Source organism: Ambystoma mexicanum, chromosome 3q, assembly GCF_040938575.1.
Source record: "Ambystoma mexicanum isolate Mex_15411 chromosome 3q, UKY_AmexF1_1, whole genome shotgun sequence".
In the NCBI taxonomy this organism is placed as follows: domain Eukaryota; kingdom Metazoa; phylum Chordata; class Amphibia; order Caudata; family Ambystomatidae; genus Ambystoma; species Ambystoma mexicanum.
Genome location: NC_090926.1, coordinates 590014846 through 590040170, shown reverse-complemented (window position 1 = coordinate 590040170; position 25325 = coordinate 590014846). Strand labels below are relative to the sequence as shown.

General features: G+C 47.4%; 1 protein-coding gene and 1 long non-coding RNA gene across 3 annotated transcripts in view; one reads left to right on the top strand and one right to left on the bottom strand.

The window, feature by feature from the left end:
• Positions 1 to 11929, top strand: part of LOC138582786 (uncharacterized) — a 171676-nt gene extending 159747 nt beyond the window's left edge. Inside the window, exons 4-5 of the long non-coding RNA XR_011305078.1 lie at positions 9956 to 9995; positions 11764 to 11929. This is a non-coding gene — a long non-coding RNA (uncharacterized lncRNA). The remainder of the gene's footprint in view (positions 1 to 9955; positions 9996 to 11763) is intronic.
• The window catches only part of XPNPEP3 (X-prolyl aminopeptidase 3), a 653628-nt gene that overhangs the window by 198927 nt on the left and 429376 nt on the right, over positions 1 to 25325 (bottom strand). The gene's annotated exons all lie outside the window — the stretch shown is intronic.

Below are 25325 nucleotides of genomic sequence, written 5' to 3'. Positions count from 1 at the left end.
TCACCCTGCAGAATCCTGACCTCCGCAGATTCCTCTGTGGACAACCATCTAGCTACATACAATAACTGTCCCGACCAAGTAATACAATTCAAAGTTCGGCAGGTTTATGCCCCCCCTTGTCACACGAGTTTTGTAGTTTCCACAGGGCACCCTATTTCTAGAATTGTGCCATATAAAGCCCCTGCACAGGCTATGGAGTCTAACAAAAAAACGTTTGGGGATGAAGTACGGGATATTTACAAAAAAGTGCAGTAGTCTGGGCAAGACCACCATTTTGAGCAGCGCCGCTCTTCCCATCATGGCCAGGGGCAGTCTGGACCAAAACCCCATGCTATTCTTTATGGCTGCAACTGCATTCTCAGTATTGTGTTTGTGTTCCACCTCTAACTTATGATATATGTTTATGCCCAAGTATCTGAACGACTCTGTCTGCCAGGGTATCTGCAGGATGGGCAGGTTTTCTAGTGGGACATTTGTGTACCTCCCCAGAGGGAACACGCTGGGCTTCCCGGGGTTTACCGATATGCCAGAGAGGGCGGCGTAACGATCCATCACCTCCAGCACAAATTGCAGGTTCTCCTCTGGGAAGCACAGATAGAGGAGCATGTCATCACCGTACAGTGATATTAAGTGTGTGTTTCCTGTAGTACGGATCCCCACCTCTCCATATTGTTGCCTGAGGCAGATAGCCAGCGGCTCCAACGCAAGTATATATAACATGGGTGACCAGGGGCATCCCTGTCTGGTCCCTCTGCTGAGTTGCCACTTATCTGAAATTATAACGCCTGTCTTGACCCTCGCCATCAGGGAGCTATATAAGATCTTGACCCATCGAATATATCCCGGCCCTATTCCGTATCCTTTCAGGGTCGCCATCAACCATGGCCACCTCACCGAGTCAAATGCCTTGACCACATCCAATGACACTATGACAAACTCACCCGGATCCTTCTCCGTTTGGTCAATAATATGATGCAGCCTCCTGTGATTTTCTGTGATGTTCCTTTCTGGGACAAAGCTTGTTTGGTCCAGGTGCATCAGTTTGCCAATTACTTGTTCAAGCCTATTGGCTAGCACTGCTGTAAGTATTTTGCTATCTTGATTGAGCATCGATAAGGGCCTATACGACCCACAGTCGACATTCGGCTTACTCAGTTTTAAGAGTGGGATGATCACTACCTCTCGGAGAGACTCAGGGAGCTCCCCCCTGTTTATAGGCCTCATTGAATGTGGCCAGAAGTGGTTTGAGTAACTCCTGCCTATACGCTTTGTAGAATTTGCTAGGTAACCCATCTGACCCAGGTGCTTTACACGTAGGCAGATGTTGGATCACCACCTCCAGTTCGTCCAAGGTGATTGGGGCCTCCAGGTCTGCTCTTTCTAGATCATCTAAAGTGGGTAGCCCGATATCTTTGATTGTTACCAAAATCTCCTGGCCCATATCCCCCCCCCCACGTCCTCATATAAACGTTTATAGTATTTGTGGAACTCCTCATTAACCCCTTCCTGAGTGTTGCAGATCTGGCCCTCAGCATCCTTCACTTCTCTAATGACCAGCCAGGGTGTCTCATTTTTGTATAACCAGTCCAGTAGTCGGCCTGGCTTATCTCCTCCCACATGTTGCCTCAATATATTTCTTATAATTTAGCTTACATAGTCTATCGCAGAGCTCGCTGCTAGCATTCTGTAGATCTCTCATTTTAGCACTGTCCTCCCGGGTGGTCCCCCCCTTCGCATTAGGTCCTCCAGCTCGCTTTCCACTTACTGTAATTTTTATTCTATCCCCCCTTGGAGTCCTTTGGATTTGGATATGGCTACCCCTCGCACCACCACCTTAAATGCCTCCCATACTGTTCCCATGGATCGTACACTTCCCGTGTTTATGTCAAAATATTCCTCTATTGCCTCCCTCAGGTCCTCCCGGGTCCTGCAGGGCCTCAGCTCTGAGCCTCTGTCGGCATACATACTCTAGGGGGGTGGTGTCGCCACTCAAAGACCAGAGGCGAATGGTCCGACAGTACCCTGGCTCTATATTCTGCACCCACCATTTCTCCCGCTATCTCTGCGGAGGCGAACACGTAGTCCAGCCTAGTATGTATGTCATGTGGCGCGGCATAGTGCGAGTACTGCCTGTTCGTTGGATGCAGCCGCCTCCACACATCCTCCAATCCAAGATCCGTCAACAGTGTCCCCAGCGCTTTGGCTGCTGGCGCCGGTTTTAAAAACTTGCTATCTGACCTGTCCATCCTGGGGTGCAGCGTGCAATTGAAATCGCCTCCCCACAATATTGCGCCATCCAGCAGGGGGCTAACTTTGCTATATAGAGACCTAAAATAAGCCGCAGTATCATGGTTAGGGGCATATAAGTTTAGGATGGTCACTTCTCTGTTTTCCAGGAGTCCTGCCACCACCACCATTCTGCCCTGCGGGTCTATTGTCGACCAAAGCAACTGAAACGGCACATGCTGTGCCACCCATGTTACTACTCCTCTTGCGTATGCCGAATATGTGGCTCCCGTCACGCTACCCTTCCATTTTCTCCTTACTATCTCCAGTTTCGCCTTAGTGAGGTGGGTTTCCTGTAGCAGCGCTCATCAACCCTCATCCTCTTCAGGTACATCATCACTTTGTTACATTTCAAAAAACTATTAAGGCCCGGCACATTCCAGGTCACAACTCAGATTACTCGATTCCATTGTTCCGATTTCCACTCTCCTCCCTCCCCTTCTCATTTCTGCCTTGGTGGCTCGTATACCGGCTCATTTCCCTCCCCCCTTTCCAACTTCCTTCTCCCCCCTTTTCCCAACCTTACCCCACTGCACAAAACTCTTATCCTCCCCCTCCCCACCCTGCCCCAACAAATGCCCAGCTCCATCCCTGGATCTCAGGCCCACCCACGTCTGGTCCCTTCTCGTAGATCCGAGTACTGGGACCCTGCGGGGCATCACCAAACTAGTAGTGACCTAACTAAGCGTAATGCTATGGGGGTTCAAGGGTTATTTCCCAGGAGCTCCCGCCTATGTAATTGGGATTGTACAGTTCAACCGGATCTTACAAACATACTGACTATGCAGCACCTTCCCTGCGTGCCTTCTTTAATGCTATATTCTAGTCCCAGTGTTTTGCACTATGTCACAAAGGTGCCACAGCCTCATGTTACTTATCTTCATCAGCGCCCGTCCGGATATCTGATTCCTGTGGGGGACTCTGCATGTCTAGCCAATACATGTTCTGGTGGAAAACCTTCAGTTTGGCCGGGTAAAGCAGCATATATCTCTGACCTGTTTCTCTCAGTCTTCTCTTCACCGCTCCAAAGTTCATCCGGCTGCGCTGCACTTGCAAGGTATAATCCGGGTATGCTGCGATTTTTGCGGGCCCCTTTTCAATTGTTCCACCCTTCTGGAAAAATTCAAGTATCTTTTCACGATCCTGGTAATTCCAAATTTTTGCGATCAGTGGCCTTGGAGGGGGTACCGGGGGCGGTCTTCACGTCAAGGCCCTGTGCGCTCTTTCGACAGCAAACCCCTGGGTCAATGCCCCTCCAGTTATCTCCTGCAGTAACATGGTTTCCACGTATTCCGTTGGGTAAGACCCTTCCATTCCCTCTGGCAGTCCAACGATGCGGATGTTATTGCGTCTAGCGCGTCCTTCAGCCTCCTCCACTCTGTTCTCCAGGTTGCCTACTCGCTGTACCAGGGCATGGAGTTCCGATCTACGGGCAGCACATTCTGCCATATTTGGGGCCACCTCCTTCTCCAGGTTTCCAGTGAGCTCCGCAAGCGTTCTCACATCTTGTCTTAGCAAGTTCACATCTTCCTGGACCGCTCCGACCTTAAGGTCCAATGCTACTTTCAGTTCGTTGATAGCCAGGCCCAGTTTGGTCTCCCAGGCCACCTTCAGGTCCGCAATCACCACTAACGCCTCCTGGATTGTGCCCGGGGCCTCCTCCGTCACGGTAGTAGGTTTTATCCTTACTCCTGGCTCCCTCCGCCCCGGGAGATGTCTTTGCATAAGCATCTAGCGTGGGCTGCTTGCTCTTTGGTCGAACCACTTTGGTCGACATTGTGCTGTTCCCCTACCAGTGTACCAGCACCGCCGCCTCGCTTGAAAGGGTCCACATGGTGTTGCGCTTATCCGAAGGCTAGGGCCCGCTTGACCGTGTTAGGGGTCCCCCCCAGCTATCCGCTGCGCACTAAGGATGGACTGTGTCCTCCCACGTATTTGCATCCGCTTGGTGTCAATCCGCTGACCCCCCCCCCCCCGAGTAATCTGGAACTTCCTCTGTGTCCACTCCTTTCCACGCCGGGGCCCGACCGGGCTCCACCACCTTCAGGCCCACAGCCGTGTCCTGGGCGCTGTTGACCAGCCCAATGCTGATATAAGCTCTGTTTTGCCCTGTCCCTTGATGGTGGAGGCTCCCCGGGCTCAGTTATTGTCAAGGCAGCTTATTCTGTTGAGCCTGTGTGCGTGGCTCCTGGGCTACAGCGTCTCATTGCACTTAGAACATTCATCGTTCATTGTGCCACCTTGTATACCCTGCAGTCTCCGCATGTTCACAATGCCCGGAGCGCCTTGCAGGGGAGCCGTGTTCGGCAGCGCTTTCCGGGGCTTCCTCAGCCCCTCTCAAAACCTGTCGTGCGTCTCCTCTGCATCTGGGAGGCACCACCGGTGCGTTTGAGGCCAATGCGGCCCCTCCAGGCCCCCACGGGGGATTTCTTTGCCTGGGTCTGGCTCCCCAGGGGCTGGCACCTCCAGATGTGCCTGGCCCTCCAAGCTCACAACCCGTGTGGGCTGGTGTAAGCGCTCAGCGGGCCGGTGCCAGCCGCTGTTTCTCAGAGCGCCCGGCTCTCGCTGCACTGCCGAGCGCCAGCACCGTTAACCCTCCATAAGTTCCCAGCGTGCCGGGCACTGGCCGGGCTCCGTCCTCCACCTCTTCTGTGGCCCCCCCAGCACCAACTCAGCCGGAGCACCGGCACCTCCGAGCATGTGTGGCGCGAGCCACCTCTTGGCATCGGGTTCAGCGGCGGCAATGCGGCTCAAGGTGACCCGCCTCCCGCTACGTCCTGCGGCGGTGCAGGCTGCGGCCATCCGTCACCTGCACCACGGCCGCTGGTGCGGTGATCCTCACTTGGCCACTTCCAGGGGATCTCGACACAGGACATGCACCGCTGGGCCCCACACAGACCGCGAAGCTGTCGCGAACCTTTGCGCTGCACCATCCGCCTCCGTCCGCTGCTGCGACATTGTGGTCAGTTTATGACCCTTTGTTGGCAGTCCGCCATTTTGGCCATCCTTACGTTTCGGGTGCCCGGCTTTCTCCTCACGGCCGCGGCTCCCCTTATTCTCCACAGATCAGCCCTGCACTGCTGTCAGCATATTCCCTGAAACTTCATGCATCACAGGGTGTGCTGCCAGTCCGCTTTATCTTCCGCTTTCTCCCAATATTGTCAGGATCAGTGCTGGATCAACACGAGCTCCCGAGAAGAGCGTCCCTTCACGTAGCCATCAAGCCATGCCCCCTCTAGTTAAAACATATTACAAACAGAATAAAAACATGATTAATACAAAAAATACAAACAATTTCAATACAGAAACAAAGAGGAGAGCCCTGCTTGCAGCTTCATTAGAACAATTGACAAATCTATAGGAGTTAGTTCTGTTTCTTAATGTACAGTTAGTGACACAGAGGGGAGCCCTGCTCACAGCCTCCAGGGCAGTTGATATGTTATGTTACTTGGCATTTATATAGCGCCTTATGTATCATTGGTAGGACTTCAAAGCGTTGGTAGGTTGAACGCCCTCCGGAACCGTAGTTCAGGTCAGTAGAGAGAAAGAGTGTCGAATAGTGCGTGGGTGCACCGGATGTGTGTGCAGCTTGTGTGGTTGTTGGATGATAGCTGCTTTATAACGATAGGTGTGGTGCTGATGAAGTCAGTTGGATGTGTTCAGCCTGGTGGGAGGACACCAAGACTGGGTTCTGGCTGCGTTAGGCCTGAGGAACGCCTGAACTAGCCGGAATGTGCTCAGCTAGCTGCGTTTTATTAGGGTGATGAGGTGTTCGTATGAGTACAGCTGTGTTGAATTTGTCATGGTATAGCTGTGTTCTAGTTGAATGATGGTGTATAGATCAGAGTAAGCATAGTGGTGTGATATGGTGGATATAAGTACAAGTGCCTGCCTGAGACCGGGGACGTGAGCAGGACAGTGGGGACATACATAGCGACATACATATAACAAGTGGATGGATAGGGGTATATGTGGGATACAGATACAGAAGGGGATACTGGGATACTGATACATGGCATATATAGGCGATACAGATATTAGGTAGCTTCATGGTGAACAGGTGTTGTCTCTATCCGCACCATCTGTATCATCCGCGACATCCATAACACCTGCACCATCAGTTCCATCCGTTCTGTTCACTCAGTCGGTTCCATCTATTCTGTCAGTTCTATCCACTTCTTCCGTTCCAACCACTCTGTCCGTTCTATCCATTCCATGACGATAGAACTTAGTTAGAGCGTTGGCTCAGTGACTTCTTCCTTAGCAGCCAAGTCCTATAGATCTAACGGACAGACCCGAACACCACAAACGGATCTGCAATTTGCCTAAAAAACATCATTGCTGCTTCTGTATCCCTAATCCCAGTCACATTCAATGATGGTCTCAGAGAACTTTGATTTGCCACATAACAAAATGTAATATAAACTCTTTTGCCATCCCACACATCAGGCACTGATCTACATTTGCTATGTTCCATGATTTTGTGAAGGTAGCCACTGGGAGGGTGCCAAGTCTTACTCGTAAATATAAAGACCTTTCATATGATGGCCAAATGTAATCCAAATTGGGTTTATGGCCGGGCTGGCTAAGCTCGAGGTATGCCAAGCCCAATTTTAGTTTCATGGCATCACGCAGCAATTGATCTCGGGCTCCCTTGACTAATGCATCTCTAATTATTTTCTTTGTACCAATGAGCCACAAATTGCCACCCCCACGTCATAAAGAGATTTTTTAATATGGCGAAGCCAGGCTATTGATTTCCCGCCATCTAACGCCATTCGGTGATTCAATGCAACCCTGGATTTTTCCAGCGCTTCCCGTTTCCAAAGCTTTAGCCAAAAAAGAACAGGTCTAAGCTTGAACTGGGCGACCACAGGAGTAACATTAAGTTCTAAAAGTCTCACAGTGCAGGGAGCACTCTTTGGTAATGATACCAACTTGTTTATGAATGTGTGCTCACTTTCAATAAGGTCATCTACATTGGCATGTCCCCATAATTCAGCCCATACAGGGCTGCGGGTAAGGCCTGCTTTTCATATAGATTTTATATAGATTCAACCCCTCTCTGCACTTTCTGGACGTCAACCTAAGAATCGCTGCCAATAAAATTACCACGTCCATTTATCACAAACCAACTGATGCTAACAATCTGTTACATTATTCAAGTTTCCACCCTAGGGCAATGCGCCAAAGATTACCTTACAGTCAGATCTTGCGACTCAAAAGAATAATTTCTGATCCAGAAGATCTCGATAAAGAATGTACCAACCTTATCGACAAATTTCAGAATAGAGGCTATCCTCCAGAAGTTCTAGAAGTAGCAAAAAACAGAGCCTCTGAGATAACTGATTTACTTAAGCCTAAATTAAATGTGAAAGATACTCCACTCCTGTTTATATCAAAATTTTCAAGACAAAGCTTCCATATCTCAAAAGGTATAAAGAAACATTGTAATATTCTTCACAATGATCAAACTCTTCTAAAACTGTTTCCTACCCCACCGATGTGCTTTAAAAGGGGTAAAAACATCAGGGACAAGCTGGTCATGTAACGCCCACCTGGTTCCCACGGGGGCGCTGATCTAGTCTGGATTACTGCGGCCTCTTCTAGCGTGATGCGCAGGACCCGTAACACCGATTGGACAGGACCTCCAAATCGTGCTTCCTTGGCCCGTAGGAATATCCTTCTGCAGATGAGAAAGGGGATTAACAGTCTGCAGAATGGTGTGCTAGCTCCCGCCTTCCCCCCTCCGTTCCTCTCTATTCCTCCAAACCCGGTTTAAGCTCACCTTATGGTTTGGAAGGTTGAACTCTCCATCCTGCTTCTGGTGCAGGGGCGCGCGTTCCTCCAGTTACTTCACTGGTTTTCAGAATGGCGCTGGCAAAATCCACTTGACTTTCCTGAGCGATGTGCCGTAAGTATGAAAGTTCAAAGTTCAAGTGAGGCCCCCTTTATGCTGTCTTTCTCACCTGTGATCTGTCCTTTAATTCAGGTGCAGAATGAAGGCGATGCGTCGAGGGGTTAACCTGCCGAGGTGAGTAGTAATGAGGGCGATCCCTCTAGATGTCCTTATCATTCCTCTGAAATGTCTCTAGTCCTTTCCCCATAAGGGCCGGGGTACGGTACCTGCCAACGGGGCGGCGCCGACCCGAAATGTGGAAGAAAAGCCGGTAAGTATTATGGCTGTTAATCAGGCTTTCCTTCTGTGTGTCCTTCTGCTCACCTTTTGTTTCTTCCTCTCTCCCCTAGGTGCAGAGATGTGGCGTCCGATGCTGACAGACGCAATGGAGCCGGGAGATGTCTCGAGGACAGGACAGGTGAGTGAAGCGTGGCGCTGCAGCGAGCAACGCAATGCTTTTAAATTGAAGTCTTCCTTCAGGGATGCTGGCGAGAAGATTCCGGATGCAGGTAAGAAGCTTGAAATAATCCTTGGTTTTCACCTTTCTCTTCTCTTCCTTCCTTGCAGGTCTTCCAGGTTCAAGACGGGCGTGGCTGTAGTCCAGGAGCAGACACGGTGAGCGTTAAGCTGCAGGAAGCAGAACAACGCGAAGCATGAGCTGCTGTCTGGGCGTGGCTTAAATAGCCTCCAAAGAAGTCACAGGTATGTATCCTTCCCCAACTAGGTATGTATCCTTCCCTGGCAACGCCCGAGTGAAAAAATAGTCCCTATGAAAAAATAGTCCCTTTCAGGTCTCAGGGAGGCCTGAAGCGTGCAGCATGGTCTGCATCAGGTAAGTGCACAAAACACCTCCCTTTATGAGCCTGGCGCCTATGGCGCCAGGACTGATGTCCAACATGAGCCTGGCGCCAAAGGCGCCAGGACTGAGTCCAAAGAGTCCCTATAAGGGGCCGCTGGGCTTTTACCCGAGGGCATGATGCCTGCTTCCGGGGGTGCTGGGCCTGGCCTGATGCTCCCGGGGTAGGCATCATGACAGGTCAAAGCTGAAAGAATCCCTAAAGATAAACAGTTATTTCTAACTACTAAGAAATTGGGTACCTTTCCATGTTTGGGGTGCAGATACTGTAATAATTTTATTAAAGCCAATGGGGTGACTCACCCTAGAAACGGTCAAAAAATTTAAACTCCGAGATTACTCTACCTGCATGTCATCGGGAGTAATCTATCTGTTGAAATGTCCCTGTGGGAAGGTATATGTAGGTCAGACCAAAAGGCCCATAAAATTGAGATTGACCGAGCATAAGTCAAATATACGATGCAATAATCAACACTCACCAGGGGCCCGCTACTTCAACTCCCAAAAGCATTCAATTTCACAATTGAAATTTCAGGTGCTTGAAGTTGTTAAGTGTCCCACAAGAGGAGGTGACTATCAGTCCCTCCTATTACAAAGAGAAGCATACTGGATTGACAAAATGGATTCCCTATATCCATGGGGCCTCCATGAGGATTTTTCTTTAAATTGTTTTTTGTGAAATCCTAACCTCTGATGAGGTAACATCTGATGTTGAAAGAATATGATGTAAAATTGATGGTTGTTCCCACAATGCTTGTGTTATGATTGTAATGTTAATGAGATTTAAGTGTCATTCTTATAGACATGCCCACTTTAAAATTTGTAAACACAGATGTTTAATTACATTGATGATTGGAAGAAAACATATCACTCTCTCCGATGTCTATTCATTATGTGTTTATCCACTTGTACAGATCAGAAAAGAATGCTCGCATCAAGATACACGAAAGAAATGTAAGGATCTGTTTTAACCTTGTTATATGTGTTCTATCTAGAATTGCTTTGCTCTGTGAGCTGAACTGATGAACCAGTATAGACAAAACAGGCACATCATAGCCCGTCACTGTTAAAACTAACTATGACTGGCACTCTGAGTACCCTTCACCTTGACGGATTGACGACATTGGCATGTTCATTGCCCTCTCCACACTTTGATTAAACATGCACCATCTTTTTGGTCATCCTCTTCCTTGATCAGTCCAGACATTCGTGTTAAGATCACGTTCTACAGTTGCACATTTCTTTTTTAATTATCTCTACAATACAGGTGGAATTATCCGTCGGCTCCACTGTTAGGCATCAGGCACCCTTATGTCTTTGCTCCCCTCTGACAAGCCGAAATTATTCAATATTTAATATAAGACCTATCTCGATCTTTTTTCTTTTGTGTATCTTTTCCATACTATTTTTAATTGCCTAAGTAATAGGGGTTCCCCTCACATTGAAACCCGCTTTAGGACTTTAATGTACACGTTATCCCCCCAATATGGCTGATCTTTCATTCTTCATCTCATTGTCCCCTTTCTATCTCGAGCTTCGCACACTATTTAACTACTTCTAAAGATGGCGCGTGTCGTTTCCATGGTTGCAGTGGAAAACGCAGAGCTTCTGAATAGACCCTGTGACCAGCAGCCTCCTGCGCTTCAGGTACAGGCGAGCATGTATACTCTTTTCGGTCGGTAGGGACTTCCTAGAAATTATTATATTTTGAGCCGCTCTATTCTTTTCTTTTTCTAGCCTATGTGACTCACAGACACGCGTCCTCGTGTCCGATTGTGACCGTAGAACAGTTATTGATTCAAACGGCATTCGCCGCCTCTTCGTGTGTATATCACACAGAATATATATATACACAGGTAACTTTTTGACCACTCTTCATTATTGCCGCTTGGTAGATTCAAATCGGAATTAGCCTACAACTACTAGTTTGTTCTTGTCTTATTCTTCATTTTCCTTTCTTCTTAACTTACAGACTGGTTGAGTTAGTGTTGCCGCCAGCTGCAGATACTAGACAAACTGTAGATATCCATTTGTTATTTGGATACTGCTACCCTATTTTTGCCATCTCTACTTTCTACGCTCATATGCATGAAAGTAAGGTATGTTGTCCTGATATAGTGAATGCACTTTATTACTTTATATTATCTATGTTCCTCTAGTTACATTTCTTTGTTTCCGTTCTCCTTTAAGGGTACCTTTTCCTTCACTTTTTAGAATTTATGAATGACTGCTTCCCGAATCAATTAACCTATTTCCAGATGTTTAACGGTTCTCCCGCTATTTTTCCTTCACCTTCTTTTAACTACGTGAATGGGATCACGCGTCCTTGAGGGTAACTATTTATACCATTACTCCCTCTTTGTCTTTACTTACAAAATAGAATTATCGTGATTAGACATTGACATTCCAGATAAATCTTAGTCAAGCCCGCGGGGTGGGGAATACTCAGTGGCGCCTTATATCCCTTAGTAGCCAATTAGGATATGCAGTGACTAAAAAATGGTACAGAACCATATTTTATTAATCATGTACACGAATACATGTGTGACCTGAAATATAGGAGAAGAGAAAGATACTATATGTCACAGCATTATAGGATCACTCAGTCTCAGAATAAACAGCATAGGCATTAGACATAAAAGTTGAATATGTGGAATAAGTGTTGTAAAGATTAGTCCTTGTATTACATGTTCTTGAACCAATGTTTTCTTTTTGTCTGAAGAGTCCAATTCTGGCCATATGAAGAAGAGGAAAGCATCCTCGAAACGCGTCGCCGACTTAATCGGACTCCATCATCTGTTAACTCTTGGTGTCGACTATTGATGCTACATGGTTTCTTCTTTTGTAAATGTTCCAAAAATTGAACTACATTGTTCTGATAAAAAATACCTTTGGTTCTATACAACTGTGTTTCCTTAACTTTGTTATTAGTAGAATTTATGTTACTTTCTTACTCTTTGTTTAAATGACAGTATTGGATTTTTCCAAACATTTGAAAGTGTGCAGGGGACGGGAGGATTCCTAGGCTGAATCCTCTTTCTCTTCATTGTTTAGTGCAGGGGTTCTGAGCCATGATCCCAGTTCCTCCTCCGCACCTAAACCCTTAAAACTAATATCTGAAACTCTCAATGACTCTTTATAAATCAAGGTGTGCACCTCTGTCCAACCTTTGCTAAGAAAACATGATCCGCAGATTCGTTGGACTACCGGGTTGGTCAATCTGAGCTCCTCCTATTGTCAAGAGCATTGTAGACGACAGATGCAGTCGGCCCATCACGTCGCGAATATTACTAGTTAGTAACCAACCCGAGGTGCACCCTGAGGAACTGCCTCCGGAATATGCCGATTTTGTAGATGTCTTCAATAAGAAGGCCGCAGAATCCTTACCCCTATATCGGCCGTCCAATTTCTGAATACACTTGGAGCCAGGGGCGGTACTGCCTTGAAGCCGTATATAAGCCTTAACTGAGGCTGAAAACAAACCCCTCCGGGAGTATATAACAACTAATTTACAAAGTGGCTTTATTAGACACTGTAACTCGCCGGTATCTTCGGCTCTGTTCTTTGTACCAAAGAAATCCGGGGAGCTTCGGACTTGCATAGATTATCGCAGGGTGAATCGGATAACCATCAAAAACTGTTACCCGCTCCCCCTTATCCCAGTTCTTCTTGATCAGGTTAGGGACGCGTTATCTATACTAAGTTGGATCGTCGAGGCATGTACCATCTGGTGCAGGTGCGCGAAGGTGACGAATGGAAAACCGCCTTCCGAACAAAATTCAGGTTGTATGAATATCAGCTTATGCCATTCGGCCTATGTAACGCACCTGCCGCCTTCCAACACTTGCTGGACGAGGTTCTTCAAGAGTATCTGGATATATGAGCCGTGGTGTAGATCAATGACATCCTCATCTACTCTCATAGCCCTCAGGAACATGTCCAACATGTAAGTGCTGTCTTGCAGAAGTTGAGGGAAAACCACCTTTACGCTAAATTGGAAAAATGCAAATTCCACCAGACTACCATGGAATTTCTAGGATATTACCTCACTCCGACAGGCGTACAAATGGATCGAAAAAAGGTGCAGGCCATTCTGGATTGGGCCCCCCCAGCCAATGTGGAGGACGTGGAATCCTTTTTGGGTTTTGCAAACTTCTATAGATGCCTCGTCAAGAATTTCTCTGAACTGGTCACTCCAATCACGAGACTTCTTCGTAAAGGTTGCCCATTTGTTGGGACACCTTAGCTGAGCAGGGGTTTCAATGGCTCAAGAAGGCCTTTACCGACGCACCGGTATTAAAACATCCATACTGGCCATGACTCATCCCTAGCGGGTCAGCGGGTCACACCCGTAAGGCAAAAACACTAGAATTAGTGGCGAGGCATTTTTGGTGGCCAAAGTGGCAACATGATGTCCAGCAATACATACGTAAATGTGCGATTTGCGCCCAAAACAAGGCCGATCAGCAAAACCCAGCAGGTCTTCTTTGGCCCTTGCAAACCCCTACTGCACCATGGCATACTGTCACCATGGACCTTATAGTAGATCTCCCACAGGTACAAGGCTATACTTCTATATTGGTGGTGGTAGACACCTTCTCGAAAATGGCCCATTTTGTTCCATGTAAAGGGGTCCCGACAGCCAAGGAAATCGCAGAGCTATTCCTGACGAACTGGTCCGTCTACATGGACTTCTATGTCGTGTTATCACTGACATAGGCCCACAGTTCACCTCCAGGTTCTGGCGTGAATTCTGTAACAATGTAGGTATGGAAATCCATTTGTCGTTGGGCTATCATCCCGAAACGGACGGCCAGACCGAATGCGTGAATCAAGGGCTCGAACAATTCCTGTGTTGCTTGGCCGCAGGAAGAGAAACAACTTGGGTCCAATACACTTAGCTAGCAGAATTAGCATATAATAATGCTGTTCATTCATCCACAAAAAGATCCCCTTTATTTTGCCTGTATGGAAGACAACCACAGATTTTACCTCTATCCATGCCAACAGCAAAGACAGAGCTGCCTACACTGGCAGGACAACGGATCAGTGTAGAGCAGGTGTGGAAGGAGATACAGTGTAAACTCGTTAAGGCCAAAAACACTTATAAGACCTATGCCGACAAACGTCGACGCGCCAGTCCATTGTATCGCAAAAATGATCAGGTGTGGTTGTCTACTCGAAATTTACGATTAGAGGGGCCCAGGAAACTACAACTTCGGTCCATTTCATATCGAGAAAATTATCAATCCAGTGGCAGTTCGATTGGCATTGCCCTCCCAAATGAAAATCCACCCCATCTTTCATACGTCCCTGTTGAAACCAGCCCCCCATGACACATATGCCTAAAAAACACCCCCTGTGCTAGTACAAGGGGAGCCAGAGTATGAGATCCGGGCCATTCTAAACTCTAAGAAACAGAAAAACTGACAAATACACTATTTGATTGACTGGGTGGGGTATGAACCTGAAGATCGCTCCTGGGAGCCCCCTCAACTTGTGCATGGCCCAAGATTGTAGCGCACTTTTCATAGAAACTATCCTGATAAACCTGGGGGACCTGCCTTCCGTGGGGGTGGGGGGAGGGAGGGAGTGATGTCAGGGGCAGGCTTGGTCGTGGACAAAGAACCATTGGGGCTGTAAGGCTTGGGCCAGTAGAGAAATCCTTGTTAAAGGGCTTTCAGCCTTCTAGAAGACTGCTTTGCCCTGTCTGCAGACAAAAAGTGCTTCAAAACTACAAATCCCAGCAAAAGGGACGCCAGGACTACAATACCCAGCAGGCCTTGCGGGTCCGTGAACCAATGAAAGGCCGTGTTGCGTGTGGCACGCTAACGCGCATGCGCAAGCCCCGAGGCACGGGGCTTGTGCTTGAGACACCCGAGAGTGAGGACGCACGCCCAGCAGCTCCATGGAAATCACACACGAGGGTCCCTGAGCCTACGGAGCAGCGATCCGGCCCTGAGCCTTATTCAGATAAGTGCCGCATAACCCTGGGAGTCAGTGGGAGCGAGGGGGAAAGCGCAGGGGGCATTTACCAACCACTCCAGAGACCCTGCGCCGCCGAGCAGAGCTAAGTCGGTGTGGTTTACAGGGGAAAGCACTGCATTTGTTAATCCTCACTCTAGACATTAGAACCTAAAAAACAACTTGGTGTTTGTGGAGAGTTTGGCGTGTTTTTCGCCCCATGGAACATTACGCCCAGAAGGCGCATGAGACGAAAACACGTGCAAGAATAAACGTGCTAATTTAGATGAGAGCATTTACTTTGGGTCTGAGGAAAGACCATGTTTGGCAAAACTACTGTTATTAGGTGCGTGCAGGCAGCGCACACAATAGAGACCTAAGGGTCTTAAGCATACCAAGTGCTGGATGTGTGTGAAGTGTGTCATGAAGAGCAAATGATCACCAAACTTGAAAACATACGCAAATGCTTGTCTTTTGTTTTTCTTTTAGTTTGAACCAATCGCTCAGACTTCAAGGACGTGGCACAGGACTCGACAGCCCTTGCAGGACAGGACTTAAAGACTAAAATCTAAGTGTGCAAGTGCATGTTGACTACTCCTTATGTTAGTGCACACAGGCTCATGCCTTTGATTGTTATTTACCTGTGGAATTACTGTCTATCCCTATGTTAATGTACACAGTTTTTTGCCTGAGCTCTGTGGTAGTGAGAGAAGGGGAACACCTTTACATGTAAAGGTGTTGGTATAGTTGCAACGGCGACTATTCTAACATGCAAGCCAAGATATTGGGCTAAAAAGGTGTGCAATCATCAACCCTTACCTAAAAACCCCCAGTCCTACCCATTACCTCTCCCTAACCCTCAATCCGGTTTTCCTATCATCCCCCTACATATCCAAACATCGAGACCCTAACCCTCCTTCTCCGCTCTGGTAAGCGCTGACTTGAAGGCACCAAGCCATTGAGGGGGTGGTTGGTTCTGCATCGCTCCTGCGCCTTGGACCTGAGCATCGTGACAAGTACCAAGATGCCCACCTCATCCCTGAACAAATCGGCTGGGATCAGGTCTGGACCTGCTGCTTTGCCACATTTCTCATAGTTTATGGTGTGGTCAACCTCACATATAGTGGTACATAATTGATCAATGGTTTGGGGAAGGCCTACAATACAAGGGGGGATACTGGGCTACAGAATCCTGGTCACCATATAGGTTCGAGAAGTGCTGCAGCCAGTCCTCTGCATTGATGCAGCAATCAAATGTTTGGTCACCTTTGAATTTCTTATTTGTGACCAACTGCCAAAATAACACGTTATTTTTAGTTAGTAAGGCGTCAGCCAGGGACCTCCATTTGTCTAGCACAAATTATTTTACCCCCCAAAATTACCTTTTTATAATCGGCGCATGCCTGGCGTAGATTCAATTTGTCGACCCCCCTCCTTGGCTTCCACACAGTCAATCTTCCCTTAGGCCACTCGACACTCCTCGTCGTACCACTCATTTTTGTGGATTGCCTTCTCTTTTACCTTCCCCGCGGGTACGGAAATATGTGGGACAACTAAGAAGGGAGCCCCTTCTATCCTTAAGGCACATTACTAGAGGGTAGTAGTAACTCTCTGTTCTGACCTGTACTTCGAAATCGGTGACCCATGCCCAATCTGCTGCTAAAATCAAGATGTAGTCTATGAGTGACGAACCATTATAGCTGTTAAACATTTTTTAGCCACCTGGTCTTTTTGGGTTCACCTACTGCAAGCTCTTAGATTTTGGTTAATAATACACAGGCAGATTCTATCACGTGTTGGTGAATTCGTACTGGGGCGACTGCCACTACGTTCGGGATGTCCCAAGCCGTCGCAAGCCATATCCTGGTCCTCCACAAACCCTCCATACAGTCCAGAGGTTCGATCTGGAGATGTACCGGTTGAACTCACCGGTTGTGATCACTTCAGCGTAGCTTTGCGGTTATGTAGCGTTGGGTCAGGGTCTTCTCGCCTTTCCCTCAGACACTCCCGGGCTGCCTCGCTGGCCCAGAGGAATGGGCACCTCTTAAAGGACTTCCCTTCAGAGACCAGCATACCACGCAATGCCCTTGCCATGCTTTCTGTAGCCTTCTCAGTGCTCTGTTGTCCAACAGCAGATATATCGGGGTGCTCGGGCTTTCCCGGTTGCCTGTCCGCTCGTTCTCCGACTCAGGTTCCTTCTCGGGCTACAACTCGTTCTGTCTATTTCTTGCAGCTACTCCTTTTATACACCTGAGTATCAACAGGTTTCAGGTGGACACAATCTTCACCCAATGTCTGACTTCGCTTGACCTTGTTAGTGGGACATTCATGAAAATAGTAGAGTGACACTCAATGTAGTTTCGTTGTTTTATTGGCACTGTGATGTTTTGGAAAGAAAGAGTATACTGGTGAAATGGTCCTCCTACTCGTCTCAGTCCTTTCATAAATGGAATGGGGAAAGAGGGTGTTTGGGGAACAGCAAGCCATATAGGCTGAGGGAATTCAGGAAGGGGGGGTTTGAATAGGGTGGATACCATGTCTCACCTTTGGGTAATCCCTCCCCAATCCCGGAGAACCCTCTATCCAGCTGGTCCTCCCTTGCTATTTCGCCCCCAATGTCAGGATCCAAAAGCGACGTCCCTCACCTGGGCACCTGTTTAGAGGATAGCCCGGGAGTGGGAAGGGAAACCCCTCAGGTTTTTCACAACACACACACAGACATACACACACAGACACACGTTACCTTGTATTCTTGTCTACTCTGCTTTCCTCCTGAGAGTAGGCCAAGTCTTGATCACTGCTAACACTGGGTGAGCCAAGGACGCTAAAGGAACGCCTTTAAAGTTCAATATGGGCAGATAACGCCAGCTGCTTAACCTAGGAACAGGTGATTCCTCATACCTGTAGTCCCCACAGAACAGTCGGTAAAGGTTTACAAAAAAGCAAAGAGGAACTAAGGACAGAAATTCAATAATTGTCCACTGCAGTACAAGGAAACAAAAGGTAACTGTGGGAAGTATGTGCCTGCCCCTATGATGTGGCGGAATCCCTAACACTCAGGGCTCAATGTCTTTCAATGAAAGGTTCAAGTAAGAACATTAATGCAAGGTCAGAGGATCATCTTAAAGACTTCAAATGTTGAGAGTTACAGCACTGTTGACAAACCGTTAAGATGGATTTCCAAAATCAACCTTGGGTTGGATTTTGGGAAAATACCCTATTATAGTGAGCAGGAAAGACAATGAAGTCTAGCCAAAACCAATCAAGGTAGGTAGCAGAGCGGTACCACCAATAATTCCAGTTAGACAGGTTAGTGAAAATATACAATGATTTATTAGGCCTTTAAAATACACACTAAGCAATGAAACCTCTAGGCAAATATTACCACACAATTACTATAAAATACATATATACATTCATCCTTAGGAGTAGAAATAGCATATGATTTAAAACAAGTGTAAAGCAGGTATGTAGTCAAATGCATAGAATACAGTAGGAGTACTTTAGAGCAACACTAAAACAGTTCCCTAACACTTCGTATGTCCAGCCCTAAGATGGTTTGGGACCTTGTGCCCTAAAGTCATCAGTTCCAAAGTTATACTTTTCAGGAAGGGTTACTATGTGATTGGATGATGCCACTCAAAGTTCAAAAAGATAATGAATGGTCAGGTAAGTAAGTAGCTCTCTCAATCCCACTACTCTAGGACAGAGCTAGAAGAGGATCCCAGATCACCATTGATCTAAGCCCAGAAAGAGAGAGAGATGGAGACAGTACGTTATGCTCATGTAATCTTATGGAGGACATGGGGGGAAAAGAAACCGGTATGTTAACTCACCCCTCTGACTCAGATTTCACCAAAGACCACTGCTGAGGTTCTGGATTTTGTTGAGGATACAATCTTTTGTGATGGGTCCGGTCGAGAAAGGTCCAGAGGTCACTTAAGAACGCAGGATTTAGTTGCTGTGCTTGTATCTTGGTTCTAGGCACCGTCCAGCTAAACACCCTTGCGAAGAAAAGGGGACGCCTGCCGAGACCTCAGGACATCCCCAGAGAGTGAAGACGACGGATTGCAACAGGATTCACCACATTCAGGCGATCTTCAATAGATGATCAAAAGAGCAGGTCCTGCAAGCTTCTGTTGATGCAAGAAGGCTGAAAAGCGAGGGGTAGGCAACTTGTAGAATAAGCGGAAGATCTTCCAAGTTACAAGCATGCACTCTGAATGGTAACGACTGGCAGTACTCCGGTCGGTCCAGGGACACTTCAGGCACGTTTCCTCGAGCGGGGGCGATACTGCTTGTTCCCCACTGGTACAGGGGTTGAAACATCAATGAGGCTCTTCTTGAGATCAGGCAGTGGAGCAGAGCTTCACTGTAGTTGGTGCTGGTCAGCTGCTAGAATCGTCAGCAGGCTGTACTTTTTCATAAGGGTCTTGGGTCCAAAGATGATCTGTCGAATAGCTACAGGACTCCTCCTTTTATCCAAGATTTGGACTGGAAGCTGCCCAGAACCACTAATGGTAAGGATCTGCACAATTGAAACTGGTAGTGGCTATCCAATCATAGATAGCCACTGGCCACAACCTCTTCCCAGAAACAGCCATTTAGGCACCTGGATGTGGACTGTTTCCAGCAAACATATCCAGGCTCTGTGAGAAACCAGAAGGGGTCTCACCTGCTAGGTCTCACCCGCTAGTCCCCCTGGGGTCTCTCTCTCAGGTGGCCAGGGCATGGCCATCGCCTCTGGATCTAGAACCTCTGGGTGGACCAGTGCTGAAGGATCACGTGAGTGAGGGGTCTTTTGGGGAGTGGGACACCTGATGGCGAGGCACGGTATCCCCATCCCTGTAACACCTTCACCCCATCCTACCCGGTTGGATGTATAGGAACCCTATGCCCTGGCCCCCTTTCCCTTCACGAACACTTAAACAAAGACAGCCCGCTCTGGGGAAAAACAGACACCCGAGCAGTGTACCTGGCATGTCCCACTATTATGGTCAAGCAAGGTCATGCAATTACTGGTAAACATTCACACCAGACTTCCATTAAGCATCCCCACACGCATAAAAGGCGGAGCACGAGAGCATACTCGGGGCGAGGCGAAGCACACGTGTCCGCGCTTAGAAACCTCTGGGTATTAAGCGCGTTATAAATAACCTATCATATCATATACAGAGTGAAACCGTTAGATTGAAAGTAAGATGATTGGAAAGACTGCGAATACCAGAAGGCCTTAGGAGAGGCCAACCCAAGTAAAAGAAAGTCAAAGTGGTCATAAAAAAGTGCAAGCAAAATCCTCATACAATCGAAAGTCTTTAACAAGTGGGAAACAAAGTGAACAATTGTAAAGTAAAGCTAAGTGAACTAAGTTGTTAAGGCAAGTGTGAACCGGACGGAGGGATGCCAAGAAAGCAAAGGAAAAGTGAATCCCGCATTTTGTTAAATGACGGAACAATGGTGTAAAAACGAAGGTGAACCCAACAAAGGGGGTATCACGAAGAAGTTGGGGAAGAGGAGAATCTCGCAAGGTGAAATCTTTGGAAAGTTTTGTGATGCCAAGCAGAGGACGTTGATTCGAGGGATCCTGCCTTTTCTGAAGAAACTGCGCCCTGATGCCTATAGGCCCAGGTTGTGCTCACAGTCATGCTGCTGTTCCGCCTTGTCCGGTGAAGTATCGTGAGGAAGGGAGTACACTAGTTCAGCAGTCCTGAACTATCAAAACCATTTTTGACATTTTAGTTTGTACTACACACTACACTTATATATCATTGTCCCACACCCTTTTGTTATATAGAGTAAGGATAGAATATATATATATTTTTTTAGTATAGGGCATTTTGTTTTACATGACACCACTAGGACAGCGTTATCTTTATTTTGATGGTTGTCGCTTGCTCCCATCTTAGATTTAGGGTTAGATTAGGCATTTTTCTCACCCTTAAACTGTTTAATAAACACCCTTGGATTATACTCCTTGTATCTGTCGGGCTTCTGATAACCCTGCCTTCCTTACAGGAGCCGTTCTTAGCTTGCATTAGGGTCTCCCAAGATATTAGGGGAATTCCCTTCGGAGGGGAGGAGCACACAATTGCAGCATTCGCCGAGGACATGCTCCTCAGGGTCACGGATCCGGACATGTCACTTCCAGCTATCGCACAGGAGTTTTGTCTCTTTGGCGGGTTTAAAAATCAATACCCACAAGTCGTAACTGTTAAATCTGTCCGTATCACAGGACAAAGTCCAGGATTTGCAGAGTAGGGTTCCCTATAGATGGGCGGAAGACTGCATCAGATATTTGGGGGTGCAGATTACTGGGTCACTGGGTGCTTTTATTCGAGCCAACTACCCGCCGTTGTTGGAAAAATTACGCAGGCTGTTGACCGACTGGGGACCCCAGTCCATATCGTGGCTGGGGAGGATAAGTGTCCTCAAAATGGTGATTTTTGCCAAAGATTCTGTACTATTTCTCAATCCTACCAGTGGCGGTGCCACAGGGTTTCTTAAGGACCCTCCAAGAATACGTGGGGTCATTTATTTGGAACCACAAAAGCCCAGGGTAGCCATGCAGTTACTAACATCTCTCAAAAATAGGGGAGGGTTGGGAGAGCCAAACCTCCACTTTTACTATCTGGCGGCTCAAATAAGATTAATCCGGGAATGGTTCAAAGGCGACCACACACAAGTCTGGTGTAGGATGGTAGTGGTGGGATTACCCATAGATGAAGTATTATAGCTCCCCAAGGGGGACAGCATTGTAGTTATGTATTCAAGCCTAATAGTGGCCTTAATGGGGATTCATGGGATGAGCTGGTGAGGTGGATGAACTTGACCACCTTCCCCCTCCCCGCTTATGTCATTACATAGGAACCCCCAGTTCACACCGGAAATGGACAGGCGGGCTTTTGGCAAATGGAAGGCCGTGGGTTGCTGTAAAATAAGAGCTATGTTCATGGGACGAGATATTGAATCCTTTGACTTTTGGGCAAGTCGCTGGAGGAAGTTGCTGCTTGCTGGCACAGAACGCTAGGAGTGAAGACACCTATACTACCTTTATGTGGTACGGCCAGTTGGAAAAGATCAGCGCTAGTCCAACATAATATATCTGTGGACTCTAAAGTGGACTTGAACATCTCCCTTGAATAGTCCCCCTTCAATAACCTTCCTTTTGTATGTTTTAGATTCATCTGCAGGCCACGCCCCCATATTCCCAGGAAGCACTGCAAATTGGGCGAGCACACGTGCTTTTAAGCAAGTCGCTTGAGGAAGTTGCTGTTTGGTGGCTATGGGTGGGGTCGGGGAGTTGAGGAGTTGGGCATATTAATATATTTGGTTCTTGAAATGCTCTTTTTGAAGTTCCGTCGTTAACACTACATAGCGCTGAAGTCTTTGTTTGACATCATTTATACACTCAGACGTTGGTAACAGTGCAAATGAGAGAACGTGATAAACGCTGAGAATGTTGTATGTTTTCCACGTGAGTGGGATGCGGATGGTAAGTGTAGTGTATTTTACATGCGCTGGAACCAATAAAAACAGCAAGAGCGAATTAACAGACCCATGTCCCGTGGTACCCGCACAGAGTAAAAATAGTAAAGAGTTGATGAGTTGTTGGAAACGCGCGGTAACATCAAGGGCATGCAAGTTAATCACTGAAAACAATCATGAAGTCATAAAGTTGCCATACAGGGATGCATACGGGAGCACACTCTGGTTTTGATTGTTGCTGCTTGCGCCTGGTGCCTTTCACCGCTAAAGTAGTGCCACGGTTTTAAATTGGCTATTAGTTAACTGTCTTTGACCAGGTACACTGAGGTAATTTGGGGTACAATCTCCGTTGTGTAGGTCATCTTGTGTGAAAGGGCAACACATACAATAGATTAACAACGGAGTCTGAATATGGGTGACCTACAAGTAAATATAAGTCTACATAAAGTATTACGTAGTAGATGAACAAGATACTTCTTACCTTGTAACGTTCTTTCGATGGGATATTCCTCCGACGTACTCCTTATCTATGATATTTGTATCTCCAGCTTGCTGGCCTCAGGAAAAAAAATTCCCAGTAGAGGGCGCTGTGCGTCGATGTCCGTCAAGTAGGTGCTCCTCGACGGCCACCGTATTGACGCCGACGTCATCATGCCTATAAATGGCCACGCGCAGCGTCCGTTGCTCAGTTCCGTTTTGTAGAGTAAAGTAGTTATTGTATGAATGGTTACTACCCTTGAAGGAGCGTAAGCTGCAACCACAAGGGAAATGTTACTGCGGGGATGGATGGGAGGGGCGATAAGGAATACGTCGGAGGAACATCCCATCGAAAGAACGTTACAAGGTAAGAAGTAACTTGTTCTTCGAAGGGATTGTGTCCTCCGACGTATTCCTTATCTATGATAGACTCCCATAGCAGTGGTATGTGATTGGAGGTGGGAGTAAGAGATGCCATATTACCCTTTAGGAATGAACAGAGTGTAACACAGCTTTGCCAAATCTAGTCTCTTGACTAGAGGAGGAATCCAGGCTATAAAATTTGGTAAAGGTATGTGCGGACGACCATGTGGCAGCCGCACATATGTCTCCAATTGGTACCCCTCTTTGAAGAGCTGAGGATGCTGCGATACCCCTGGTCGAATGAGCCCTTAGATTTTGAGGGGGCTCTTTCACTGCCAGTTTGTAGCATTCCAGAATGGCTAAAATAATCCATCTGGAGATGATTTGTTTGGTTATTGGTAATCCTAACTTATGTCCTGCGTAACCTACAAAGAGTTGGTCTGCTTGTCTAATTTTAGCAAGTCTACTGATATAAAAACTCAAGGCTCGCTTAGGGTCCGGCCTGTGTAGTCTCTCTTCCTCTTTCCCCGGATGGGGAGGAGGATAGAATGAAGGTAGAGTAATCTTCTGAGTAATGTGAAATTCCGAAACTACCTTTGGGTGGAAGTTAGGCTTCACCTGTAGCACTATGTCCTTGTGAAAAGTTTATGAGGAGGTTTACAAGCCCTGTCTTGTATCTCGCTAACCCTTCTAGCAGATGTTAATGCTACCAATGAAACAGTTTTGAGGGTGAGAAACTTCAATGTACAAGAGTGGAGTGGTTCAAAAGGAGCACCCTTTAGGAAGTTTAAAACTAGATTTAAGTCCCATAAGGGAACTTGGAATGGTCTTGGAGGTTAAACATTAGTTAGACCTTTCAGGTATTGTATTACCAATGGAATTTTGAAATAGGATGGCTCCTCTGCAGTGCGCTTTAAGATCGATAGCGCTGCGAGATAGCCCTTAATAGTGCCAATTTGAAGGCCCGAATTTGCCAAATAGAGTAAGAAGGATAACACCGCAGGTGTACCACATGAAAAGCGTTCGATATTCTTTTCTTTGCACCAGCTGCAAAATTTATTCCAACGGCAGCGGTATAGAGTCTTAGTTGCTGGTCTTCTGGCCGAAAGCAACACCTCCATGACGTCATCTGGAAGGTCCCAATACTTGTACCTCAACCTTTCAGATACCAAGCGTGAAGGTTGAGGGTCTTGATGGCTGGATGGAGAACCTGACCTCCCTTCTGCGAGAGAAGATCCTCTCTGTACGGTAGACGAATTGGAGGACAGATGGACATGTCCAGAAGGTCCGGGGTACCACGTTCTCCTGGCCCAATCCGGGGCAATTAGGATCATGGTCTTCCGAAACCTTCTCAACCTCCTGATCATTTGAGGAATGACAGGGACCGGAGGAAACGCGTACAGAAGTGGGAACTCCCAGTCCACTACGAATGCATCTCCTAGAGCTCCTCTCGGGGGAAATTCCCTCGAGCAAAATCTGTCGCACTTCCTGTTGATACTAGTGGTGAACAGATCCACTTGAGGGGTTCCCCAAAGGGCGAAGATCTCTTGAAGGACTTTCTGAGCTATCTCCCATTCGAGGGAGACTGTGTTCTGCCTGCACAGAGCGTCCGCTGTCAAGTTCTTCTCTCCGGCTAGGTAAATTGCCGATAGAGAGATTCCTTCCTGAATTGCCCAAAACCAGAGCTGCATCGCCTCTCTGCACAGTGGCAGTGACCCTACGCCTCCTCTTTTGTTGAGGTAGTGCATGGCCACTGTATTGTCCGTCATTATCAGAACATTTCTCCCCCGTATAGACGGCAGAAAAGCCTTCAGTGCCAGTCTGATGGCTCTCAGCTCCAACAGGTTGATGTGTAGTCTGGACTCCGATGGAGACCAACGACCGCTGATGGTCAAGTCGTTGGCATGGGCTCCCCACCCCGTGAGTGAGGCGTCTGTGACTACTGTTATCTCCGACCATGGTTGCCAAAACAGTTCTCCTTTCAAGATGTTCTCT